Here is a 15,327-nt window from a genome sequence, read left to right as displayed (position 1 = left end):
TTGACTCACTCTTTCTCTTTGCTCATCCATCATGAGGCCTTGGGATCCATTTTACTTTCGTGTTGTTTACTACCTCATACATAGCTTAAATATATGTTCCTTGCCTCTTTGAAGGTGAATGCATTGTGGACATGTAGAATGACATTGTTTGCAACCATCACATCACTTATATGGCCAACCCTTAGCTGTGGTGTTTGAACTCTTGGAGGCATAGGCCTGTCCCCTCGTCGGATTGACTGAAGTCCATTTGCTATGTGTGCAATAGATATGGTTCTTAAAAGAGGATTGGGACTTCGGGATTTGCACCGTATTTTGGTAGGTAGTTGGGAAAGATCTTGTGGAGGCTTGTCAGTGTTGGGTCCTTATCACTCCTTGTAATGTGTGTGGGGATGCATGAGAGCTGTGGTAGTCAAATGTTGACCAGAATAGTGCCCCGGTATTGACATTCTCTGAACTTAGCACACATTGAGGGTTTTTAGCACTGTCACGGGGGACGTAAATTTGTAAGCTTTAGGAATTTACGGTGATTGCTTTAGCTTCAAATTTATTAAAATTGTTAAAAGGTCACTTCAGTGCAATTAATTCCATGGGCCAAGGCAAGGGACTGAAGGTTAGAGAGGGATAAAAATCCCTTTGGCTAAATTGGGCTTGGAGGCCTGGAGTAGGTGACTTGGAGGACAAGTAAGGGCAGCTTTTCTAGGACCAGATGAATTGAGGGCTAAATTAGTCGGACGCCTAGCTTCTCCAGAGCAGCCAACTTCACATCAACTAGAGTAGGTCGTTTTTACTCTCTCCTTACTGTTCACTCCTTCCCAGAGCCCAGTTGTTGATTCACATCTTCCTAGGTATCACCACAATGTAAATATCCTAAGTCAAAGTACAGCTGACCATTTATTTGATCATAATTAAAGAGTTTTTCCATCTGGGTTAATTATGGTCAAAATAGTTTTTCTATCGGTCAAAGAATTGACCATGGTTACAGATACGTAACTTCGGTCAAGTAAGCTTGATCTCGGTCAGGAAGACTTGGTTTATACCAAGAAGGTTAACTGCGGTTAACCAAGATGTGCCAATTTTGGTTGGAGAGTTGTGCCAACTTCGGTTGGAGAGACTTGACTATAATTAAGGTGCCTTGACCCTTGGTCAAAGCCTCTTAATTATGATCAAGAGCGTTGACTTCGGTCAACCAGATAATAAATATATATTTTTATATTTGTTATATGTGCACATGTGTTCAGTGGGGACGCCCACCGTGACTAGAATTAGTCCACAGTGTGTTATTTGCATGCAAAGCGTTAACAATTAATGGGTACCATGGTGGTGCGCTTTAATTAATTGTTGTAGGTATTAGGAAGAGTTATTTTCCTAAGCTCAATGGAGCCTAACAAGAGTCTAGGAGGCGGTTCGCGTGACCAAGTGCTTCGAAAACTCCAGAGTTGCCCTTAGTGGCATGTAATTAGGAAAGTAATGTAGAGTTTGACAAGTGGCTTGTTGCCAAGAAAGAGAGCCTAAGAGCTCATGTAATGATTCATTTAGGTTTGAAATTGGTATGAATAGCTTCCACGCTGAACTCATGTACTCCATTTTTCTCAAGAAATAAAATACCTTCGGGGGGGGTCCAGCCCGACATGTTGTCGTAGGCCCTAGCTGTCTGTAGAGAGAGGGAGAGAGAGAGCACTTATGAGAGTGTTTTTGCAGTAGTTTATAATCGAAGAGGTTACATTGGATAGGTTCATGGCCTTCTTAGGCTGTGACGACCCAGCAAGAGAGTAAAAGGATTCGACATTGATTCATGAAGAGAGGATGGCGTTGGCTCAAGAGGTGGTAAATGGTATGCTTGGGGCTTCAAATGTGACGGGATAAGAACACAAATTTTGAAGCCTGTGAACGCAGGAAAACCCGGATGATATCGACGCTCAAATTGTCCGGTTGATTTCAAAGGGATCCCTTCATGGATTGCTAGCGAACAGAAAAATTGAGGCAGACTGCACTTTTGCATGAAGGTGCACTGAGAAGCTACAGGAAATGATCGCGTTTGATAAATCCACGTGATGCTAGGCGTATGCTCGACGCTAGTACTCAAGCGCTGAATTGTGAGGCAACGTGTGCGGTGTGGGCTTCATGTGAGCTACGAAAGGAGACTCTGGAGATATTTGGACACAGCGCTGTTGAAGCGACTAAGAGCACGCAGACAGTCCCGCGATGCAGCAACGCTGATTACCCAAAGCTTCAAGATTTGGCTTTTGATGACGTGGCACAAGAGTTGACGTGGCCAGGGAGTTACCTAGGAGTACACATGGCAGATATGTGGATGCTGACTCAGCGGTTGACGTGGCAGTGTATGCTTGCATGACACATGGCAGTCCACCTAGGCAGGACACGTGGCAGCCAGCTGGACTGCTGAGGTGGCAAACCAGTGGCTAGACTAACTCTGGTTAGTTAACCCTGGTTAGAGGTTCAATTAGTTGGTCCAACCAAACTAGACTGGTTAGTCAAACCAGGTCTGACCAACTAACCTTAGTTTTAGTTAACCGGACCATAGCTGGTTAACTAGACTACAGATGGTTGAGGTCCAGTTGAGAGCCAACCACACCAGAGCCAGTTATTTTGGTTAGTGTAACCAGCCGGTTACTTCATCTAGTTACTGTCAAAAAAAAAGAAAAGGAAAGACGGTTGTAGAGACTGTTTCTGTTAGCAATTTCCACCTACCTGAGAGAGTATTAACTGTCAGAAAAAGCAGAAATCAGAGAAAATCAGAGATTTGCACAAGTAAAGGAATGCATGCCTTTGTGCTCAGAAAAAGGGAATCAGATGCATACTCAGTGCTTTTTGCAGTAGCCAGAAAAGGGGCAGTACAGTTGTTGATGCTTTGGCAACTTTGTGGGTTTATGCTTTGAACTGACAGCCCATTACTGGCACAAGTTGTGAATGCAAGACACCTCTTGTTGAGGTACTTTCTTTCTGAAAAGCAAAGGTTGCGTGCATCAGTTGTATACACAGTGTGTGTGAGAAACTTGTAGATCTCAGACAAGTTGAAGGAGAATGGCTCAATCACCTATCCAGTGGGATTCACAAGATAGGGATGCACATCCAAGACAGAGAAGTGCGCAGCAAACTCAGCAAGAATTTGAGCAGATGGTATGCATGCGTATGCAAGAGATGGAAAATCTCAGAAGGGATCCAAGAGCTCAGCATTTGTTTCAAGCAGAAAATATGTCTAATGCAGCTTATGATGTGCCAATGCCAGAGGCACACTCTCGTGTACAGCCCAAGAGAGAGGGATCTTATAGGGGATGGTCTCATAGCAGAAAGAGATCGAGGCATCATCAACGATCTCCCAGTCCTTCACCATCTACCTCGAGCTCGACTTCTGTATCTTCTTCTTTATCAGATAAACCATCTAGGAAAAGAAGGAAACACAAGAAGTCCAGGAAGAGCAAGTCTTCCAGAGAGACCAAGGAATTCAAAGATGGAGGTAAATCTGTCAAGTTTATGACCTATAATGGACAATATGGTCATACACACAAAGCATTGCAGTTCATCAGGCAGTTTGATGCTGCATTCGGTACAGAAAAGTTTTCAGAATCCTCCAAGTTAAGAATGGTCAGTTTGCACTTGACAGCGGCAGCTAGTGCATGGTGGAGTGCACAGACCACAGATGGGTCAGCCCCAAAGAGGTGGAAGGGCTTCAAGAAAGCCTTCTACCAACAGTTCATGCCTAAAGAGTTTAGAGATCATGTTCTTCAAGATTGGGACAGTTTGCATATGGATGCAGGAGATATAGTGGATGTGTACAACCAAAAGTTTTGGGATGCTTATTTGCAGGTTGCACCTTTTAAAAAGATCTCCAAAAGAACTCAAATGAGAAAGTACAGAGCAGGTCTCAGTTCAAGAATTCAGGCAGTAGTGAATGCTTTGGGAGCAAAGAACATTCAAGACCTTATGCATTCAGCTTCAGTAGCTAGTCTTGTGCCGTTACAAGATCCATCCACAGGGCTATCCTTGCATGCAGGAGGTGTTGAAGGAAGAAAACCGATTTTTCAAAATCAGAAAAGAAAGAGTATCCCAAGGTTGAAAAGAAAGGGTTTCAGCCTTAGAAGCCGAGGGGTACTTAGTTTTCAAAGTCATAGAAAGGCAAATCCCCATTCACTCATGAACAGATAGCTGAATTCCGTAGAGATGGGAAATGCTTTGTCATGATCTGTGACGTATTCCTTTCTCTATATCTAGACTTATGGATGGTTTGATGAATGGACACTTGTGGAAGGGTATGCCCTTTCGACGGGACACTTCCTATGAGGCACAACCCTTCACAAGAGACATTCTATTGAAGAGACACTCCTATTGTAATGTACCCTCTCATCAAGGGTCACACCCTTCACAAGGGGTACACACCTCTTCATGCACATACACTTTGGAGTACACACCTTTTCATGTGTGACTCTTCACTCTCTATATAAGAGAGGCCCAATTGTATGGATGACACACTACAGATACACTACAGACACTCAAGCAATACAATTATTCCTTGTTCTCTGCTATTTCAGTCTCCTTTTTGTTCCTTAGCACATTTCTAAATATAGTAAATCTAGGATTTCTTACAGTGGTATCAGAGCAAATTTCTCTCCTGCCTGTAGGAAATGCCCCCCACCTTCTAGTGCCTATCTGATACATCTTTTTCCACTAGAAGGATATCCGTGCACATTGTGCATGGAAGAGATGGAGAGAATGAGTGTAAAAAGTTTTATCGCCAACCCTGCCTAAAGTCATCATTGGCCTCTCTATCTCCCACACATCACGAGTTGATGTGAATGGACACGACAAAAATCGTGTCTTTTCATGTGCTTGGGCTGTCCCAAAACCAAGGGATGCACCTTTTCCCCCGTCGGACATACCTTTTGATGAAGAGTTTTGACTCCTCGCTGAAGGGACACACCCCATCGTGGAAAAAAGGACACACCTCTTCGTGTGGGGACACCCCTTTTGAAAACAGGGTCACACCCCTTCATGAAAAGGTACACCTATCCCAAGGGTCACACCCCTTAGAATAGGCACACCTTTTGGCACCAAGCACCTTATAAAAGGGTACCTAGAGGGGCTAAAAAGGAAAACCCAGCCCCATACCTTAGATCTTACCCTAGACTACCCAAGGGTTAATTAAACCCACACTTTAATTTTTGGCAACCACCCAACCTAGGCAGCCACACACAAAATGATGATCCATGATTGACGCCCGTACGGATTTTCGTCACGCAGGCTCGCCTCCTTTTCCACGCCATACGCAGCCCTCCATCAGTCGGTTTGCTGCCCTGGGTTCCTGCCAGTCTCTCAGCGTCAGATCACTGCCCTTGCTGCTGCAATTCAGCCTTGGAAGCACGCAGCCAATTTCGCCACAATCAAGCAGGCTGCCCCTTTTTCGCCACCATACCTGCCTTTGCCCAGCAGTTTTTCTGCCCTCTATCGTGATTCAGACCCGCTGAATCCTGATGGCTTATCTCGCCACCTTAGCCTGTGAAAAGTGCCCTTTTGCTGCCTTCCAATTCTGACCAGCCAGGCCCAGATCTGCTCCTTGCACCCCACCGGTACTTGCCTCTGAATTCAACGCAGGAAAAGCGTGATTAGTTCCACGAAATCTGCCTTTTCTGCACCCAGCCTCTGCCAACGCCCCTATCTGCCTCGAAAGTTTACCAGGCAACTATTTCTTGTTCACACATCCACGTGGATTTGCAAGGACAGCAACATGGACCTCCGGACAGTGATCTGCAGGCCTTTTCTGCGCAACTATTTGGCAGATTAAATCTATGCCAGGTGGATTCTTTCCATTCTAATTCTAAGGATTCTCTTTCATATTGTTATTTGACGCTTATTATCAAATTACAGCAAATGAAAGCCGCCTCCTTAAAGCATGGAAAGCCCTGGTAATTCCCCAGTCCCTTCAAGGACACCTCAGGTAGCGTCTACCACACAATATCGTGTTCAGATTGCACAACCAGCCCATTTCGGAGCTTTTGCATCGTGGGTCTTCTGTGTCACGTGCCCTTCCAGTGACTTGGACCACATCCTATACCTTCTGCGTGAGGCACCTCAGTTACATTACTTCCTCAGCACAGTCCAGGTTGTGTTCCATGAGACACGTAGATACCCAGAACCCGATATTCCTCACGAGTTTGCTGTCCATCTTTGGAGAGACTTTTACCCCTCAGCTTCAACATCTCCAGGGTACTCTCCACCTCCTTCAGCTCCCAGATATCCTCCTATACAGGTTGTATCTTCCCCAAGATAGTATTTACACTCTGAAGGCACTCCTTCTCCTGGATATCCTCCACTTTCGACAGCAGCTTCTTATCCCTTCTCAGATCCGTGGACTCTGCAACCTACCCCTGTACTCTCACGAGCAGTAACACCCATTTCGGCATCACCAGTGTTACCTCAGACAGGACCTCCTTTACCAGATTTCCACGGTTGGTTCCATCCTGCTTCTTCTGTTCCCTCCAACATGAGCAACCTCAGGGAGCAGCCCGAATCTTCTTCCAAGAATGGTACAAACTAGAGCGCAGGTTCGTGCTTTTTCACGGGGAGCTCAGATATGTCGCAACGCTCACGTGCAGCCTCTCCGGAGATAAGCGACTCAAGTCCAAAAAAGACCCCTGAAGTCAACTTACAAGGCGAAGCACTACTTCAACTTCAAATTTCCCAGCTTCAGGATAGCATCTCTGACTTGGTCCAAAAAGTCCAACAACTCCAAGATTCTCGTAGTACCACACATACAGAGGATGATGTGACGCAACCAGACGACTATGTGGACTCAGGTAGATAACACTGAACTCCGTGCCCTCTATCGTTTACTCCAAGCTTCTAAAACTAAAAGACTTGACATTAAACTTCTGGAAGCCTACACTGGTCAACGAAATCGCCGAACAGTTGACCAATGGCTCGCAAAACTGCGCATGTACTTTGATACTGTTGACCTCACTGAAGGCAAAAAGATTGCCTTGGCAGCCTCCCTCCTCAAGGATATAGCTTTTCTATGGTGGCAACAACGCTTAAAGGACGGCAAAAGTGTGTTAACTTGGGACGTTTTGAACACGTGCTTCGTAAGCAGTTCATACTTGTCAATGCGGACTTCCAAGCACGTTCAAAACTCTGACAGTTGGAGCAAACAGACTCCCTGTCTTCCTACATCTCTCAGTTCACCACATTGGTGCTAGAGATTGATGGTTTAACTGAGGATGATCGCCTTTATGCTTTCATCTCAGGCCTAAATCCCTCGTTACGCATTGATGTCCTCAAAGCAAACATCACCACCACAGCTAGCGCTATTGCTTACGCAGAGCGCATTACAGATTTTCAAAACACAGGGAAGCAGAGTGCTAATAGAACATAGAACTCTACTATGGCCAAAGGTGCTCGCCCTCAAGATAACCCCAGGTTTAGAAAAAAATCGGGTAATCAAGGTCAACGACAGTCTCAAGATCCCCACAAGTCTCATAAACCGTATGTTGGATTCCAACAGAAGCACTCCTCCAAGGATTGCGCCTCTTCTTCTTCACAAAGTCATCACCGTCATTCCCAACATAAAGGTGTGGCCACTGACAAGAAGAACAACTCCAGCACAAAAGGACTTTGTACCATCTGTACAGGCGACCATAGATGGTTCGATTGTCCCAAGCGACCAAAGCAAAATTCCAATATGGAACCTAGCACTTCCCAAACAGAAGATGCTACCTCAGCACAAGACAAGAAAGGCAAAGCTGTTCGAATGGCAAATACCATCCACATGAGCCTTGCCAGCAACCCCGAACCTTCCCTGGCCACTCAAGTACTTTGTATTCAAGGATCGATTCGTGGAACAACAGTCACTATTCTCATCGACAGTGACTGCTCTCATAACTTCCTAGCTAGTTCTATGGTCAACTACAACCTGGAGTAAATTAAAAACTGTCCACAGCTCTCCCTCTTTACGATACAGCACCGGGAGTAGATAAACTGCTATGGCTTATACAACGCAAACTGACGAAACAGCTTTGTCTTTATTTCCACGACGGAAATTTACTCTCCAAAAGCTCTCCCTCACTCTCTCTCTCTGGACATACACTAGGGCCCAGGACAAACTGTCGGGCTGGACCCCCCCGAAGGTCTTTATTACTTTTTGAAAAACTGTTACAAAAGTTCAGCTTCAAGCTGTCTCGTAACTCTCTCTCATAAAACGTCAAAAGAACTCTCTTTTTTACAAGAGCTTCTAGCCCCATTCAAATTGGCAACATGCCACTTGTCTAAAATCTAGACTAACTCTTATTACAAGCCACATAGGGCCATTCTGGAGTCTTCCAGGCTCTCGGTCACACGAACCGCTTCCTAGGTGCTTGTCAGGCTCCCATCTCGCTTAGGAAAATAATCCTTCCTAGTACCTGCAACAATTAATTAAAGCGCACCACCATGGTACCCATTAATTGTTAGCGCTTTGCATGCAAATAACACACTGTGGACTAATCCTAGTCACGGTGGGCGTCCCCACTGAACACATGTGCACATCTAAACAAATATATATATAAATAAATATATATATATATTTTCTCTGGTTGACCGAGGTCAACACTCTTGATTATAATTAAAGAGCTTCGACCAAAGGTCGAGGCGCTTTAATTATAGCCAAGTCTCTCCAACCGGAGTTGGCACATCTTGGTTAACCGGGGTTAACCCTCTTGGCGCATGCCAAGTCTTGTTGACCAAAGTCAACATTCTCTGACCGTAGTCAGGTTTACTTGACTGGAGTCAAGTATCTTTGACCGTAGTCAATCCTTTGACCATTAAAATAACTCTTTGACCGTAATTAACACATATAACATTCTTTAATTAAGATCAAATAAATGGTCAACTGTACTTTGACTTAGGATATTTACATTGTGGTGACATCCCCTCGGCTTCTATTCAGTTGACCTCAACTGAAAAGCTTCCTTGTAAACATCCAAAAGCTGTGGATGATCGGATAACATGTCTTCGTCCATCCACTTGGCATCTAATGCCGTATAATTCTTGAATTTTACAAGATACCTGTAAAATTCCTTACCCTGAGGGCCTTTACGTACAGTATGGTACACAATTTGCTCTGGCTGAAGGACTTCCTCCAGCTCATCCACTTCTGGTGGATCCTCTGATACTGGTTCTGTAGGCTCTGGTCCTTGAAATTTCTTTAGAAGACTCACATGGAATGCATTGTGAATCCTCCAATGCTCTGGCAATGCTAATCTGTATGCAACCTCATTTATTCTTTCTGTAACCCTGAAAGGGCCATAGTATCTGGGAGATAACTTTGCATACACTTTCTGTTTGCCTTTAAACTTGCGGAGCCTAGCTTTTTCAAACTTTAAAAGTACCCAGTCCCCTTCCTTGAGATCCAACTGTCTCCTATGTTTATCTGCAGCCCTTTTATGTTTCTCTTGAGACCTTTCAATTGCTGTCCGGACTTGGCTGTAAGCTGTCTGGAGGTCTCTTACAAACTGATCAGCTGCAAATATTTCATCTTTAGTCCTCAATATAGGTGGCAAAATCACCTTCCCATATATGACTTCAAAAGGGGCTTTTCCTGTAGAGCTATGTACTGTATTATTGTAAGCAAACTCTACTAACGGTAGGTACTTTTCCCAGTCTGAACTCTGGTCACCCACGTAGCATTTCAGCATATCCAAAATGGTAGAATTTGCTACTTCACTTTGACCATCTGTCTGGGGATGGAAAGAAGAAGAAAAATTCAGATTCGTCCCCATGTTATCAAATAAAGCTCTCCAGAATAGACTGGTCATTCTGGGATCTCGATCACTAACAATGGACTTAGGCATACCATGATGTTTAAAGATCTGTGCCATAAACAACTTAGCCATATGATCTGCCTTTATGGTTTTGCGAACCGGAAGGAAATGAGCTTGCTTGCTGAATCTATCAATGATAGTCCAAATCCCATCATTCCCTGACTTTGATCTCGGCAAATCAAAAATAAAGTCCATTGTAATATTTTCCCATGGTGCCTGAGGCACGGGAAGAGGCATAAGTAGGCCAGGTGCCTTCTGTCTATCATACTTCATTTTCTGACACGTAAGGCATTCAGTAACAAACTGATGTATATCTTTCCGCATTCCTGGCCAAAAGAAATACCTCTCTAGAGCTAGAGTTGTTGCTGTAATTCCTCTGTGTCCAGCATAGGGAGGTGCATGGCATTCCTCCAAAATCTTTTGCCTCATCTCCTGGGTGATGCATAGGCAATCATCTTTCATTAAATACCCATCTTTCAGGGAATAGTGACTGGTGGATTGCCCTTCTTGCATCTGCTGTAAAATTTCACCAAAATCAGAATCATGAACATATTGTTCCCTCATGCTTTCCAGGTCCTGATGATAAGCAATAGTTACATTATTGACCTGGGGTCTTCGGGACAAGGCATCTGCCACTCTGTTCCGAATCCCTGGAGTATGGACAATCTGAAAATGATACATTGACAGCATGTTTGCCCATTTCATATGCTTCTCTGAAAGCTTGGTCTGAGTCAAAAAGTATTTCAGACTTTGGTGATCTGTTTTGACAGTAAAATCTGCACCCAAAAGATAGTGTTTCCAAGTATGGATGGCATGAATTACAGCCAATAACTCTTTCTCATAGATTCCTAAATATCTTTCCGCATCCCGAAGTCGTCTGCTTTCATAGGCTACTACATGACCATTCTGATGCAATGCAGCCCCAACACATTCTCCACAAGCATCACAATCCACATCAAAAGACTGATACAAATCTGGAACTACCAGAATAGGCTCTGTAGTCAACTTTTCTTTGAGTGTATTGAATGCTTTCTTCTGTGATAATCCCCAGGTGAAGGCTGCATTTTTCTTAGTGAGGTCATGTAATGGAGCTGCGATATCAGCAAAATGTCTGATAAACCTTCTGTAGTAAGAACACAAGCCTAAAAAGCTTCGAACTTCATGCACAGTTTTCAGCTCTGGCCATTCCTGAATGGCACGGATCTTTGCTGGATCCATTTGTATCCCATTCTTGGATATTATATGCCCCAGATAATGGATTTCTTCCAGGAAGAATTCACTTTTCTTGCTGTTTGCATAGAGCTGATGATTTCTCAGCTCTTGAAACACTATAGCAAGATGTTCTCTGTGCTCTTCCTCTGTCTTAGAAAAAACTAAGATATCATCAAAGAAAGTACCCGTAAAATGCCTGTACTTCCGGAAGATGCGATCCATCATTCTATTGAACGTGGCTGGAGCATTTGTCAATCCAAAAGGCATCACTAAGTATTCATACAACCCGAATGTTGTGCGGAATGCTGTCTTATGCACATCCTGAGGCTGTATCCTCACTTGGTGGTAGCCACTCTTTAAGTCTATCCTGCTGAAAACTGAAGCTCCATTTAACTGATCCAAGACATCATCAATACGCGGAATAGGGAATCTATTCTTGATGGTCATTTTGTTCAGTGCGCGATAATCAACGCACATACGGAATGAACCATCTTTCTTCTGTACTAACAGTACAGGGGAACAAAAAGGAGACGAGCTGGGCTGAATCAAGCCTTTGGACAGCAAGTCCTGTACTTGAGCCATAATCTCCTCTCTCTGAGTCGCACTGACTCTATAAGGGGGTCTGTTTGGTGGCTCACTACCAGGCATTAACTCTATCTGATGATCTTCTGGTCTCTCTGGGGGTAACTCCCCTGGTAAAACATCAGAAAAGCAATCTTTAAAGTTTACCAAAAACTGAAACCTATCTTTGTCTGCATCATCCATTTCAGCATGCATATCAGTCTCTTTTTCTTTTACAAAAACCATGTACGCAGAAATTGCAGACTTTATTGCTTTACTGCATGAAACATCAGATACAATGGGGATAGTGTCCCCTTTATTCCTGGCAATTACACGCTGATTTTTCCCCCTATGTACAAATTCCAGCACTCTTTCAGGAAGAGTCAACTTCACTGCCTTGCGGTGAAACCAAGGCATCCCCAAAACTACATCATAATGTTTCAGTGGAGAAATGAAGAAGTCTTCCTGATCCACATAACTCTGAATATGAAGACGGAGCTTCCCTATCAAGGGAGTAACTGGCACAGGATTCCCACAAAACATTTGATCGGCATCCAAAGCCCTGCCTAGCTCTTCCGTCTTTATTCCCAGCCTCAGGGCTAGATCCTCTGATATGAAATTATCAGTAGCCCCTGGATCAAATAAAATCAGCGCTTGCTGGTCTCTAACTTTGCCCCATGATAGCAGCAATTCTCGTTCTTCTGGGTTCAAAGCATGACCCAGTATATCAGGAATACCCCCCGCCATTGGCTTTTGCGGTCCTCGTGGCTTCTCTGCCTCTTTTCCCTTCGATGATGAAGGCTTTTCTGGGCACTGGGCAGCCACATGCCCCTCTTTACCGCACCTGAAGCATTTCCCATCTCTACGGAATTCCGCTATCTGTTCAGGGGTAAAAGTAGATTTGCCTTTATAGGTCTTTGAGAACTGAGTACCCCTCGGCTTCTGAGACTGAAACCCTTTCTTTTCAGCCTTAGGGGACTCTTTCTTTTCTGATTTTTGAAAATCAGATTTCTTTTTATCAGCACGTCCTGCATGCAAGGATGGCACTGTAGATGGATCTTGTAGCGGTACAAGACTCGCTACTGAGGCTGAATGCATAAGATCTTGAATATTCTTTGCCCCCAAAGCATTCACTACTGCCTGAATTCTTGGAGTGAGACCTGCTCTGTACTTCCTCATCTGGGTACCTTTGGAGATCTTTTTGAACGGTGCAACCTGCAAATAAGCATCCCAAAACTTTTGGTTGTACCCATCCACTGTTTCTCCTGCATCCATGTGCAAGCTGTCCCAGTCTTGAAGAACATGGTCTCTGAACTGTTTAGGCATGAACTGCTGGTAGAAGGCTTTCTTGAAGCCCTTCCACTTTCTTGGGGCTGACCCATCTGTAGTCAGTGCACTCCACCATGCACTAGCCGTTGCTGTTAAGTGTAAGCTGACCATTCTTAATTTGGAGGATTCTGAAAATTTCTCTGTACCAAATGCAGCATCAAACTGTCTGATAAACTGCAATGCTTTGTCTGTATGACCATACTGTCCATTGTAGGTCATAAACTTGACAGATTTTCCTCCCTCTTTAAATTCCTTGGTCGCTTTGGAAGACTTTCTCTTCCCAGACTTCTCGCGTTTCCTTCTTTTCCTGGATGGTTTATCTGATAAGGAAGAAGAAGACACAGAAGTCGAACTCGAGGTAGACGGTGATGGACTAGGAGATCGGTGACGATGCCTGGATCTCTTTTTACTATGGGACCGTCTCCTATGAGATCTATGAGATCTCTCTCTCTCAGACTGTACACGGGAGTGTGCCTCTGGCATTGGCACGTCATATACTGGATCAGGCATAGCCTCTGCTGGAAACAAATGCTGAGCCCTGGGATCCCTTTTAAGATTTTCCAGCTCTTGTATACGAGTGCGTACCATTTGTTCAAATTCTTGTTGAGTTTGCAGCACATTCCTCTGTCTTGGATGCTCATCCCTATCTTGAGAATCCCACTGGATAGGTGATTGATCCATATTCTGAGATCTGCAGATTTCTCACACAGTGCGGGTAACTGATGCACACTACCTTTGCTTTTCCAACAGAAAAGGTACCTCAACAAGAGGTGTTTTGCATTCACAATCTATGCCAGTACTGGCTGTCAGTTCAAGGCATGTACCCACACAGTTGCCAAAGCATCATCAACTATGTTGCCCTGTTCTGGCTGCTGCAGATGGCTTCAAAAGGCATCTGTTTTTCCCTCTTTTTACTGCTCAAAGGCATGCATTCTCCTTTTTCTGCAAATCTCTGTTTTCTCTGCTTTTCTCTGGTTTTCTGCTACTTTTCTGACAGTAAAAACCTGACAGGCAGGAGAAAATTGATAGCCAAAACTGTCTCTGCAACTGTCTCTTTTTTTTTTTTTTTTTTTTTTTGTGAAAACAGTAACCAGATGAAGTGACTGCTAGTTAGTCTAACCAGACTAACTGGTTCTGGTTACACCAACCAAACTGATCTGGTTAGGCCAGATTAACTGGACCAGAGTTGAACTGACTGGACACTGGTTCAACTAACCAGAGTTAACTGACTGCAGTTGACTTAACCAGGGTTTCACTAACCACAGGTCAACCAACCAGGGTTTAACTGTACCAGGGTTAACTTAACCACTGGTCTGCCAGGCTGGCTGCCACGTCAGCATCTTGCAAGACCTCTGCCACGTGTCCTGCACCACGTGTACTGCCACGTCAGCTGCTGAGCTGTCTGCCACGTGTCAGTGCCACGTCATCAACCCATCGCTCCATCCGCCACGTCAGCACCTGCACGTGCGGACGCCACCTGGCTGCCACGTCACCTGTCGGTTAGGCCTGCCACATCAGCCTAAGGTTGGGCTGAAGACGGGCGATAAAATTTGTCACGGTGTTGCACGTTGCGCCTGTCTGCATTCACGCAATCAGAGCTTCATTACCCCGACACCTCTCGTCGTTTGGCGCCTCAACTCATTTGTCAGGCGCCTTTCAGGTCTACCCATCGGTATCCCCGCCAAACAACAGGTCTGCGCCATGTATCCCCGTGAAGGTGTCGCCAAATGCTTTCTGTCGTTGCGCAAATGGATGACGGGACTGGCAACGCAATCAAAAAAAAAGTGCCTCGTTTGCTCTTACGCTGCTTGGGAATCCCCCCGTTTGACTCATAATTCAGTCGGATTATCCTCTCTATCACCAACTCTCCGTCATCACGCCCGTTGCTCGAGGAAGCCTTCTTATACCCAACCAATCTTACAAGTCCTGGAATGAAAGACAGACTCACTCTACGCTTCAATATGAGCAGTCCATCTTTTTCCCATCTAGAGATTGACGATCGTATATAATGCGTTACTCTTCTACAAAAAAAATCTCTCTTGCTTAGATCGTCTCTGCCTGGGAATACAGAGAACCGAAGCTCTGATACCAATACAACCTGGAGTAAATTAAAAACTGTCCACAGCTCTCCCTCTTTACGATACAACACCGGGAGTAGATAAACTGCTATGGCTTATACAACGCAAACTGACGAAACAGCTTTGTCTTTATTTCCACGACGGAAATTTACTCTCCAAAAGCTCTCCCTCACTCTCTCTCTCTGGACATACACTAGGGCCCAGGACAAACTGTCGGGCTGGACCCCCCCGAAGGTCTTTATTACTTTTTGAAAAACTGTTACAAAAGTTCAGCTTCAAGCTGTCTCGTAACTCTCTCTCATAAAACGTCAAAAGAACTCTCTTTTTTTACAAGAGCTTCT

The 15,327-nt window shown here is 44.6% G+C and overlaps 1 protein-coding gene across 1 annotated transcript in view; it reads left to right on the top strand.

The window, feature by feature from the left end:
• Positions 1-15,327, top strand: part of LOC147902749 (signal peptidase complex subunit 3A-like) — a 78,939-nt gene that overhangs the window by 50,263 nt on the left and 13,349 nt on the right. The window lies entirely within an intron of this gene.

This window comes from Dipteris shenzhenensis, chromosome 4 (genome assembly GCF_047967505.1).
Source record: "Dipteris shenzhenensis isolate YYH24624 ecotype China chromosome 4, Dip_SZ_1.0, whole genome shotgun sequence".
Classification (NCBI taxonomy): domain Eukaryota; kingdom Viridiplantae; phylum Streptophyta; class Polypodiopsida; order Gleicheniales; family Dipteridaceae; genus Dipteris; species Dipteris shenzhenensis.
The sequence above is the reverse complement of the archived record's forward strand: the minus strand, read 5'-3'. Positions and strand labels throughout refer to the sequence as shown.